This window comes from Dryobates pubescens, chromosome 9 (assembly GCF_014839835.1).
Source record: "Dryobates pubescens isolate bDryPub1 chromosome 9, bDryPub1.pri, whole genome shotgun sequence".
Lineage (NCBI taxonomy): Eukaryota > Metazoa > Chordata > Aves > Piciformes > Picidae > Dryobates > Dryobates pubescens.
In genome coordinates this window covers 1,451,551-1,464,064 of record NC_071620.1, presented here as the reverse complement: position 1 = coordinate 1,464,064, position 12,514 = coordinate 1,451,551, and positions in this window count along the sequence as shown.

The window sequence follows — 12,514 nt, the reverse complement described above, 5'->3', positions numbered from 1 at the left end:
AGAAGGCAAAGGCCTCCATCTCTAAGAGGTTTAAGCTTAAAGCTCTTTGCAGGCCCCTGGGAAACAAATGTTGTGGTGCTGCTGGCAAATTTAATAGGTAAATGTTTAACCCTTGTTCTGTTAATGAGGTAGCTAATGCACAAAAGGTGTGCTCTACACCTCTGTTGCATGATGCACTACCAACCATGCAAAGTCTCCCTGGGCCACAATGACAATACCTTGTCTGCCCTCCTGGGAATGGCGTGCACAAACATAGCAGGAGACCTGGCACTGGATGGCGGAGGTCGAAAGGGTCAGGGCTCTTCTGTCTGGCACGGGGTGCCTTCAGAAGTGATCTGCCTGGGGTCACAGTGCAGTTTGTACAACTCTGAAACCATGACCCCAACTCAAGTCCCTGGCTTCTGTTCCTGCCCTTGGGCTCTGCTTCCCTTGACACAAAGGAGGGAGCTCGGCAGGCTTCCTCGTCCCATCTTCCTAACAATCAAAAATGTTAATGCTGGAAATGCTCTTTTGAGAAACATTTGGAACTGGCAACTCCTGCCAAGCATTAGCAGGCCAGGGAAATCTGTCTGCATAAATGGTGCAGTGATTAGTGATGTGTTTAATGTCACCATGGCTGGCTGGCTGAGGAACGGTCGCAAAGATAAACCCACCGCATTTTCCAGCCGAAGGAGTGGACTCTGACTGCACCAAGACATTTCTCTTCTTCTCTCTCATTGTACTGTGGCCTTTTCAAATCACTCAGGCTGGTGAACCTGAGCCAAGTTAATAAGGGATTCCCAGATAAGGAGAATTAGACTCATAGGACACAACAAAAAAGCCTTCAACAGTTTCTTAATTAGGGTAGTGTGCCAATAATGATTGAGTGTTGCCTTCAGTACATGGGACAACACGGTATAAACATCCTGCTACACCCCCCACCCCCCACCCCCACAGACATGGTAAGTGTGCAAATAAACCATTTCAGGGGAAGCAATAGATAGGATGAGAGGAGAGAGTCATTTGTTTGCTGGGAAGGGGTGTTAGGGCATGACCAGCCTCCTTGATGCTCCTCAGCTGCTGCGGTAGCCTCCCTGAGCTGTGTGCTCAGGTCCAAAGGCAAACACGAGGGAGCGATGGCAATTTGCCCACCAGGTGGCACCAACGAGAGGAAGAGGAAAGCAGTCTGGTGGCGCTGATCAGGCTGGAGCGCAAGTGGCGAGTCATAGGCTTGCACTGCGGCTTCCCGAGGGGCTCCAATATGCTAAACCAGCCACAGCTTGAATGCAGTCCCGTTATTGCCCATCAGTGCCCCAAGAAGCTCATGACAGGCACGGCAGGAGGAAAACTGATCAGATCTTATCTGCACACAGGTGTTGCAACCTGATATGAAATGACTCTTGTCTTCCTCACCTGATGAACATCACAAGCAATCTGAGAAACAGAAGGAGAAAAAAACCCCACAACTGATCAAGCATGAGAAATGTTTCAGGGCAAGAAATGTGCAGAAGGAGCACTGAATGCCCAGCTCAGCACCAGCGTTTTTCAGCTGTAATCCTTCTTCCAAATGCTCTGCTGTTATTCCAGGCAATTAACAAATGTCTTCAAATGCACAACACAAACCGGATTGGATTAAATCTACCTTGGTTCATATGACAAAGTACTGCTTTTGGAATGCAGCTGGGAAAAAGACACTGTGCCAGAACCAGTAAGTGTGGTTAACTTCAATGAGAGCAGAGGTGAATGGCTGGTTTGCATCAGATGTGCAGTTTTACTTCTAACCAAAATAATATATTACAGGGCAAGGGGGCAGCCAAACCCCTCACAGTGTGGCATTTTGAATACTAACCACTCAGCAAAGCTTCAAGTTTCAATTGCTAACTAAAGGCAAGGCTGTATGCTACCTGTCCCCAGGTGGTACCCGAACAACTGAGCCAAGGCAATAGCCAAAGCAGGGAGTGTGAAGGTAAGCTGTCTATCAGAAGCTCATCTGACACCAAAACTTCTCACTGTACTGGAACTAAATGCAGGCATTCACATGGGGCTTGCATTCACACCAGCGAGTGTTTTGATAGCCAAGAATGCAAATTAAGCAGAGCTCACAGATGGGATAGAAAGTGTTAGCCTTGCATCTGTGGGGAGAACTCTTGTTCTTCAGTGGTCTACACTTGATGTTATGCTATCAACACAGGTCCAGCTTGTGGAACTCATGCCAACCACAATTTGCTTTTTCCCTTGTGTCAGTCCTGTTTTCCCACCTCCTTTCTCACCTTAGTCTAAAATAGTTATCTTGTACCACTATGACTACCTCTAACACCTGCTCTGTCTAGCACAGTAATCCTGGCATGATTTGAGTCTTTAGGACTATGGTAGCACAAACATTTAAAGAACAAGACCTAGGAAGGGGAAGGAAGAACAAACTGCACCAGTACAGGTTAGGAGGTGATCTGCTGGAGAGAAGCTCTGTGGAGAAGTACCTGGGAGTCCTGGTGGACAGCAAGTTCTGCATGGGTTTTCCTCCCCCTCTACTCTGCCCAGTCTCAAGCTGTGCCAGGGGAGGTTTAGGTTAGATGTTGGGAAGAAAGTCTTCACAGAAGGAGTGATGGCCATTAGAATGGGTTGCCCACAGAGGTTCTGTTCTGGTGCTGGTTACCTGGGAGAAGAGACCAACCCCCACCTGGCTACAACCTCCCTTCAGTTAGCTGTAGAGAGCAATAAGGTCTCCCCTGAGCCTCCTCTTCTCCAGGCTAAGCAACCCCAGCTCCCTCAGCCTCTCCTCACAGGGCTGTGCTCCAGACCCCTCCCCAGCCTCATTGCCCTTCTCTGGACATGTTCAGGTGTCTCAATGTCCTTCTTAAACTGAGAGGCCCAGAACTGGACACAGGACTCCAAGTGTGGCCTAACCAGTGCTGAGTACAGGGCAGAAGGACTTCCCTGTTCTGCTGGCCACACTATTCCTGATCCAGGCCAGGATGCCATTGGCCTTCTTGGCCACCTGGGCACAGTCTCCATGTGCTGCCACATAGCTGAGGTATGTTATGGGTTATGTGGGAAGCACTGCAACACTTCAGCCTAAAAAGAAGAGGAAGAGAAAGCAGTCATTTCATACACTTCCAGAGAAGGTTTCCTTTATTATTCTGCTGTTCTGAAATGCCCTGGCACAGCCTTCAGCACTGTGGTGTCTCTTTACTCCTAAAGACACCAGCACACTGACATTGTCATGTTCCTTGGGGTGATGTGGGGGAAGTGATGAGACTGCCAAGATTTTATGCCATAAGTCTTCAAGAGTTCAGTAGATTTACTCTTTTACTGCAAATGAATGCCTGTCTGTCACTGCCAGCCCTCCACTCTTTGCTCCCAACTCTGCCTCCTTAGATCCAAGGTTCAAAGAAGCTATTTGGAACTTGAAGTATTGCTTCTAACTATGTCAGAGAAACTACTGTTCTGGGAGCAGTCAGCCTTCTCCAAAGAGCTGTTTCAGCTAGAACATCCTGCATGGTTTGTTTTTCCTTAGGCACAGGAGTTGCACTGGTTGCCTACCAAGCCCCAGCAGCCAAAACACAAGTGCTGCTGGCTGATTTTCTGCAAAGCCTGAGGAAATGCCTGTGTGTGAGAATGTGTGCATATGGAGGTATGGCCACACACACTCACACACATAGAGTCACATGAAGAATAGAATAGAATAGGAAATAGAATGGAATAGAATAAAATAGGATAGGGTAGGGTAGGATAGGATAGGATAGGGTAGGATAGGATAGGATAGGATAGGATAGGATAGGATAGGATAAGAAAGAATAGAGTAGAATAGAGTAGAATAGAATAGAGTAGAATAGAATAGAGTAGAATAGAATAGAATAGAATAGAATAGAATAGAATAGAATAGAATAGAATAGAATAGAATAGAATAGAATAGAATAGAATAGAATAGAATTAACCAGATTGGAAGAGACCTTCAAGATCATGGAGTCCAACCTATCAGCCAGCACCATCTAATTAACTCAGCCATGGCACCTGAACTGATCACTAGTGAAAGGAGTACCCACAGGGTTTGTCACTTCGCTCTGGACAAGCCATCATCTCCCTCTGCCTCTGAGATCTGGGGCTCAGAAGAGGCCCCATTGAGGTTGTGTCAGTTTAGACTGATGCAAGTACTGCTTTGCACTGGGAAGGGATTGTGCTGCACTGGAATGGCCTCACAACTCTTGAGCTCAGCAGCAGCTCAGGGTTCCTGGCGTGGGCTAATTTGTAAGTTTCTTAACAAATACTTGTGCTGCCTGGAGCAAAAGCACTGGCACATGGGGAAAACTCTCTCATCTAATCTTCCACTTATAAAAATCCCAAATCTGCATGGTGAGCCAAACTCTCCTGTTGCAAAGATTCTTTGTTGGGTGAAACAGAGCAGCAGACAGAAGCTGTTCCTGAATTTTACAAGGAAATCTGTTCTTGTTCTTTACAACAGCAAAGCATCACCACAAGAAGGTCTCCTTGGAGCCTTCTCTTCTCCAGACTGAACAGCCCCAGCTCCCTCAGTCTGTCCTCACAGGAGAGCAGCTCCAGCCCTCTGCTCATCCTCCTGGCCCTTCTCTGGACACCTTCCAGCACCTCCACATCCCTCTTGTCCTAGGGGCTCCACAACTGGATGCAGTACTCCAGGTGGGGTCTCACCAGAGAAGAGGGGAGAGGAAGAATCACCTCCCTTGACCTGCTGGCTATGCTTCTCTTGCTGCAGCCCAGGATCTGATTGGTTTTCTGGGCTCCAAGTGCACACTGCTGGCTCCTGTTGAGCTTCTCACCCACCAGCACCCCCAAGGCCTTTTCTTCAGGGCTGCTCTCAAGCCAGTCCCTGCCCAGCCTATATCAGTGCTTGGGATTGCCCTGCAGGTCCTGCAAAGCATCACCACTGTCCCAGTCAGCATATTAATATTCACAGGAAAAGATGAAAGTTGCTAAAATCTGAGGTATTATGGTCAAGTATTTCATTTTGTAATGGAATGGAGTGGAATGGAATGGAATGGAATGGAATAGAATAGAACAGAATAGCTGTAACCAGGTTGGAAGTGACCTTTGAGATCATCGAAGCCAACCTATCATCCAACACTATCTAACCAACTAAATCAACAGCTTTGTTGCCCTGCTCTGGGCACCTTCCAGCAGCTCAACATCTCTCCTAAACTGAGGGGCCCAGAACTGGACACAGGACTCCAGGTGTGGCCTAACCACTGCCGAGCACAGGGCAGAAGGTCTGTTCAGCTGCTGTCAACCACTCCCCCCAGGTCCCCTTCTGCCTGGCTGCTCTGCAGCCACTCTGCCCCCAGCCTGTAGCTCTGCCTGGGGTTGCTGTGGCCAAAGTGCAGCCCCTGGCACTCGGACTTGTGGAATGCCATCCTGTTGGCCTCTGCCCATCTGCTCAGCCTGGCAAGGTCCCTCTGCAGAGCTCTCCTACCCTCTAACAGATCAACTCCTGCCCCCACTTGGTGTCAGCTGCCAATTTACTGATGCTGGACTCCATCCCCTTGCCCAGATTTTCAAGTGTGCAAGCTGTTATTTTGGAGTAATACCAAAGCTCCTATGATGTTCTTAGTTGTCAGAGTTTCTGAGGGGGCACATTCCAAGGTCTGCATCACTTAATGCCTCCCAGACTCCAGTTGAGTGGAAGATGAACAAACAAGCCTGTACTTACAAGTTGGGTAAGTTATGCTTTGTTTTCTTCTTCTTTTTTTCCCTTTTACATTTTTAAGCAAATCCATCATTTAAATGCTGCTGTAATGGAAAACTGAAGTTACAGTACACAGATGCCCTGTGAGGTGGTGCCTATGTGCATGCATGTATTTGTGTTGTAATTTATAACACAACATTGCCACAAGCTGAAGTAGGTGTGAGAACCTTCTCTGAGAGAAAGTTTTGACCTCCTGAAGAGGATCAGTGGTAAAGAACATCAATGTGGCTGCCAGAAATACATTTTGAACCTCTACCAGCAACATATGGCACATCAATAAAGATGAATTGATCTTCCTGCCTTCCATCCTGCTCCAAGGCCAGCTTCCCTTTCTCTATGCTAACAACTACACAGTATTGCTTGTCCCCATCAGCATGTGCCATATGCTTTCTCTCCATGTCAGAGCTACAGCTGAGGCTTTGGATTAACAGGGGCAGAATTTGTCATGGGTAGTGAAGCTAAAGAAACATGGGCCTTCAGCTTGTGAGCAGCTAGACACTGAGCTTTCAGTATGCAGGGTGGCTGAGGCATACTGAAAAGCTGAGGCTGAGTCCTGTGTCCAGTTCTGGGCCCTGCAGTTTAAGAAGGACATTGAGACTCTTGAAGGTGTCCAGAGATGACAATGAAGCTGGGGAGGGGTCTGGAGCACAGCCCTGGGAGGAGAGGCTGAGGGAGCTGGGGTTGCTTAGCCTGCAGAAGAGGAGGCTCAGGGGAGACCTTCTTGCTCTCTGCAACTCCCTGAAGGGAGGTTGGAGCCAGGTGGGGGTTGGTCTCTTCTCCCAGGCAAGCAGCACCAGAACAAGAGGACACAGTCTCAAGCTGTGCCAGGGGAAGTTTAGGCTGGAGGTGAGGAGAAAGTTCTTCACCGAGCGAGTCGTTCGTCATTGGGATGTGCTGCCCAGGGGGGTGGTGGAGTCAACGTCCCTGGAAGTGTTCAAGAGGGGATTGGATGTGGCACTTGGTGCCATGGTCTGGTGACAGGTTGGACCTGATGATCCTTGGGGTCTCCTCCAACCTTGGTGATACTGTGAAAACATTTAAGGAGCCACATGATTAAACATGTAGGGTTTAGACAAGCCTCCACTCCTCTTGAAACGTGACCCCATCTGTTCCATGCTGTGGGTAGAGTGGGATGGAGGGGTACACACAGAAGGAGAATTCCTGAACTGATGCAGTCATCAGAGGCTCTCATCATGAGACTTCAGAGGAAAGCAAGCTCATCTGTTATCCACCAGCTGAGGTTTCATTGTAGAGTGCATGCTGGAGAGGAAGAACACTGCCTGTCTCCCTGCCCTGCCAGGGAAGGACTCCTGGGTGCTCTCGCTGTGCTGGCTGTGCTTGTTCACCATGGCAACCTGGCCCTTGGACACGTGGTGAAAGGCATCCAGAGCATCAGATGTCACATCAGGGAGCAGAAAACAGTTACAGCTCCAAGACTGCTTCTGGTAGCAGCACTTGTTGCCACTTCCAGGCTGTCAGCCTCCCAAGATCTTCTTTACTCTCTCCCAGGGAATAAACTTACATTGTTTTTAACCCCAGCAATCTGTGTTGGACATCATTTGCAGGACTGGCTGGATAGAAACAGATCAGAATGGCATCAGTTCCCTGATGGGAACCTTCATCTTGGGAAAACACCAAACAATAAACCAACCAAACAACAACCTAACAAAGAAAGAGGAAGTTTACAGCATGTGGAAAAAAGGTCAGGTCAGCTGGGAGGGTTATGGATGCCAACTGTCATAGATGGCTCCAGGTAAAGGCATGGCTTTCTTCATCCTCTCTAACTACATCATCTACATAACCAAACTTGTGCTAAAGAGAAGGCAGGCCTGTGATAAGGAGTCTGCAGAACAGATTCCTGCTTCCGTGCACTGTGCACTCTGTGTGGGAAGGGGCAAAGAATCCACTTTGGAATGGAATGGAATGGAATGGAATTAGAATGGAATGGAATGGAATGGAATGGAATGGAATGGAATGGAATAAAACAGGTTAGAAGAGACCTTCAAGATCATTGTGTCCAACCTATCATCCAACACCACCTAATCAACTAACCCATGGCACCAAGCACCCCATCAAGTCTCTTCCTGAACACCTCCAGTGATGGTGACTCCACCACCTCCCCAGGCAGCCCATTCCAATGGGCAATCACTCTCTCTGGGTAAAACTTCCTCCTAACCTCCAGCCTAAACCTCCCCTGGCGCAACATGAGACTGTGTCCCCTTGTTCTGGTGCTGGGTGCCTGGGAGAAGAGACCAACCCCTTCCTGGCCACAACCACCTTTCTGGTAGTTGCAGAGAGCAATCACCAGTATATTCATAACACCAATGGATATTGGCATCCAGGCCAGAGGCTGGGAGGAATGCCACAGCCTTTCACTGGCAACAGGGGGCAACACTGGCTGTGGCTGCATGCTATGTGAGTAGGTTTTTGTCCTGCTCAGCTGGGTGGCACATCCCCAGGATGAAGCAATGGACCTTAGGGAAGAGGTGAGTAGGCTGAGAGACATCAAAGACAGTGAGAGGGAAATTGATTCCTTCCACAAACTGATCTTTACAAAAACAGAACAGGGGCTGAGTTTTAGTGGAGAAGAGGATTCAATATCCTCTCGCCAGCAAGCCCCCAGCCCTCCTCCAGTAAGGCATGTGTGCAGGGTCAAAGGGAACAGGCAGCTACCCAATGAAACAAACCATACAAAACAAGCAATCCTGCTGCTGGAAGAAGCACACCACCCACAGTGCCCCTGCAGAGCACAAAAGCTGCCCCTGAAAAGCAAAATGGAAGGGTCGTTGCTGCAGATGACTCCCTGCTGCTCGGCTGATATGCAGACCAAATACACTCCACAGGGAGCTCTGCCGTCTCCCTCCTGCCTGGGCAAAGCATGTTGTAGGTAAACTTCCCACCCTTCAGACTATTACCCACTTCTGGTTTCTCAGGTAGGTAGTGATGATGCAGCAGTGAGAGGCTCACAATTAAAAGAGACTTCAGGACCTTGGGCCAACTGCTAAAGGGATCAGGAGCTCAAGTTGTGTTCTCCTCCATCCCTCTGACATCAGCCATGGATGAGGGAACACTTAGGAAGAGCCAAGAGGTCAATTCATGGCTCTGGGACTGCTGTCATCGACAGGGCTTTGGATTTTGTGATCACAGCTCAGTTTAGAGGGCACCAGAGCTGCAAGCAACCAACGGGATGCACCTGTCCCAGAGGGGCAAAAGGATTCTAGGGCAGGAGTTGGCAGGGCTCATTGATAGGGCTTTAAACCAGATGTGAAGGGGGAAGGGGTTGTTAATCTCATGCTTGCCTGGGACAGACATTGGGGCAGCTCCCCAGAGGCAGAGGGATGGATGCTAGCAAGGGCTCTCCACCTGTTGCCCTGAGGCAAGCCAAGGACAAAGCTCTGGGGCACCCCAAGGGAGTCAAGAGGGATTCACCTAAGAGGGTGGCACTGCCAGCACAGCTGAAGTGCCTCTGTGCCAATGCACACAGCACACAGGATGAATTAAGGGCAACAAAGCTGGGGAGGGGTCTGGAGCACAGCCCTGGGAGGAGAGGCTGAGGGAGCTGGGGTTGCTTAGCCTGCAGAAGAGGAGGCTCAGGGGAGACCTTCTTGCTGTCTACAGCTCCCTGAAGGGAGGTTGTAGCCAGGTAGGGGTTGGTCTCTTCTCCCAGGCAACCAGCACCAGAACAAGAGGACACAGCCTCAAGCTGTGCCAGGAGAGGTTTAGGCTGGATGTTAGGAAGATGTTACAGTCTCACAGTCTCGCAGTATCACTAATGTTGGAAGAGACCTCAAAGATCAAGTCCAACCTATCACCCAAGACCTCATGACTAACTAATCCATGGCTCCAAGTGCCACATCCAATCCCCTCTTGAACACCTACAGGGGTGGGGACTCCACCACCTCCCTGGGCAGCACATTCCAATGACCAATGACTCTCTTGGTGAAGAACTTTCTCCTCACCTCCAGCCTAAGCTTCCCCTGGCACAGCCTGAGACTGTGTCCTCTTGTTCTGGTGCTGGGCGCCTGGGAGAAGAGACCAACCCATTCCTGGCTACAAGCACCTTTCAGGTAGTTGTAGAGAACAATGAGGTCAGCCCTGAGCCTCCCCTCCTCCAGGCTAAACATGATCTTTGAGGTCTTCTCCAACCCAATTCTCTGATGCCTCTCACCCAGCATGCACAAGCTTTAAGACTGCCATTAAATAAAGGACAGGAATTTTGCTTTCATAAAGAAGAGCTGCAGAACTGGAAATGATCCATGTGTGAGATATAAATGCAAGCTGTTATGCAGATCAAAGTATCTATTTGGAGCTGAATTACTCAACAGCATCCATCTATGAGTCTCCAACACCTGCAGATTAGCAATGTAATAGTGTGGAGGTTGCTATAGCTACACTGCTGGAGCGGCTGGAGTTCGTCTCACTGTTTGCTCTTTGCAAACCAGCCATGCAAGAGTATATTTTACATGTCACCCTATCAGGATCAGCCTCTGTTTCTAGCTGTTGAGTTTTAGCTAGCAGGTAGTCTTACCTTGGGCTTAATGACAGGTAAGACTGTAAATTGGAGTTAGATACAGAATGCAGCGAAGCTGCTAGCCCTTGGCAGCAACACTTTCCAGAGCCTGAGCAAATGTTCAGGCTTCTCTCAGGCAGTGGAGTGGTGGCTGTGATGGCTTTCATCTGGGTGCTTGCCTAGGTCTCTTTCTAAACAAGGGCTGTGCTTGCTTTTTTGCAACTTCAGCCTTTCTGTTTGTGCTCCCCCACCACTTACTCTGGAAAAGGGTGCCCATATGACTCTTCCTTCTAGCCCTCTGTCTGCAGTGACTGGCTTATGCTTTAACCCTTAACCCTCTGCCACTCAAGCCCAAAACATTCTAACCTGTGTGAAAACTCAATAGCAATCCCTGTGCAAAAATCCTGACAGCCTAAAAGAAGATCCCTGACCAGTGAGGGGAAAAAAAAGTAGGCAGGAAGCTGTGAGAGATTAAATCTTGTCGCTCTTGTACCTGTAAATCAACAAAGACAAAATCACATCTGCTCACCAGACAGCAGCTGCTTGGGGAAGAGTGTGGTGAAACCCCTGGAATGTCCAACAAATGACAAAATCACCTTTGCTTCCCCCGAGACAACAGCTGCTCAGGAGGTGTGGTGAAAGCACATCATGGGGGTTTGCCTGAGAAGACCGCTAGTGCCGGGGTGGGGGACGGTGTAAAGATCTCTGGCCTATGCAACACATCTTTTCCTGGCTTAATAAGCTCAGGGATATGTATTGGAGGAGTGACAAGTGGAGGGGCAAGGGGTGGAGCCCCACTCTCTCAGCCCCAGCCCCCTGCAAGCACATGGAAATACACAGGAAGAGTCCCTGGGGGTGACACCTGGACTAAGGGTGAGGGGCCAGGAGGAAGCTGTGACTTACAGAACTGAATCAAAGACAGTGAGTTATACCAGCTTGGTGGGAGAAAATATCACCATGAACATCCAGCCTGGAAGCAGCATCCCAGGAACATTCTCTCCACCACCACCACCAAAGAAAGATCATGCCCTAAGTTTTGCCTGCTGTAAGAAGAAAAGAACTCCTGGAGAAGAGAGAAGAACTCCACTGCGAAACACTACATGCTGGAGGCTGCTCAGAGGAGGGGAAAGAGATCCATGGATGCTCTCTCCCTCCTCTCCTCCAGCTGAGGACAGCACAAGCCAACAAGAACAAACCTGGGACATCTCCAAGCCAAAGTGGTGACACCCTTCATCAGACCTCCTCCAGCCAAAGACAGAAAAACATCTTCTGGGGGGTGGTAAGATAATACCTTTCCTGCTCTCAGCGTCTCTGTCTCCATTTGTTTCTTTCTCTCTCCCTCTCTCCTTTTTTCCCCTTCCACTGTTTTGTTTACATCATCTTCTAATAAATAGCCTTGCTTTGGATGTTTGACCTCATTTTGCAACCCACAGATGTACAAGAACAAGCTTCCCTCTCTCTGTGATGAAGAGGTTATTAATTCATGCATATGAAATATATAAATATTAACGGATTAAAATTATCAGTAACCGATGAATCACTATTTTATATACATATTCTAGTGCACGGTTGTCAAATACATCCCATAAGTGGTTTAGTATTTATAATTTGGACCCAATTAGAATATTTACAGCATTACTGTCTCTTACTATTAAAACACAGGGTGCAATTCCACTGCTGTCCACCAGGGGGTGACTCGACGGGACGTTGGCGGCTGCTTAACTATCCGCAGAGAAGCGGAGTGTGCCGGAGGCTGGAGCTAGAAACGCGCTGCTCGATGCGGGTGCTTTGAACTGAATGGCAGTGACTGGAAGGCAGGTGGAAGATACACCGTGTCCTTTGTGTGTAGCAAGGTTAGGCTCCGGCAGGCTGCTGTCGCGGGCGCTGGCTCCCAGGCTGGTCTGGACGGCAACGGTGGGGGCAACCTTCTCCCTCCCGCGGCAGCGGAGAGGGGACAGAGCGAAGGCTAGCTGGTAGGCAGGCCCCCTTCGCAGGACTCAGGCGGCTCCCTCGGGACAGCGGGGAGCGGTCCGGCGGGGCCGGTAGGGCTGGTCCTGAGACCAGGTCGGCGCTGTGCCAACAGGCTTCAGGGCCGGCATGGACGGCCCGGGGAAGAAACGCGGCTGCGCGGAGCAGCAGCTCCCTCTCTGCTTGGCTCGAAGGAGAGGGCGGGACCCTATCGGAGCAGTCCCGGCTTTGAAGCACCCGGCGTGAACGGTGCTCTGGATTCCCCTGGGCTTCACAGGGAACGGAGCCATGGATGTGGCGGCTCCTCTTCTCTCCCGCAACGGCGGGGCCATGCAGGCATG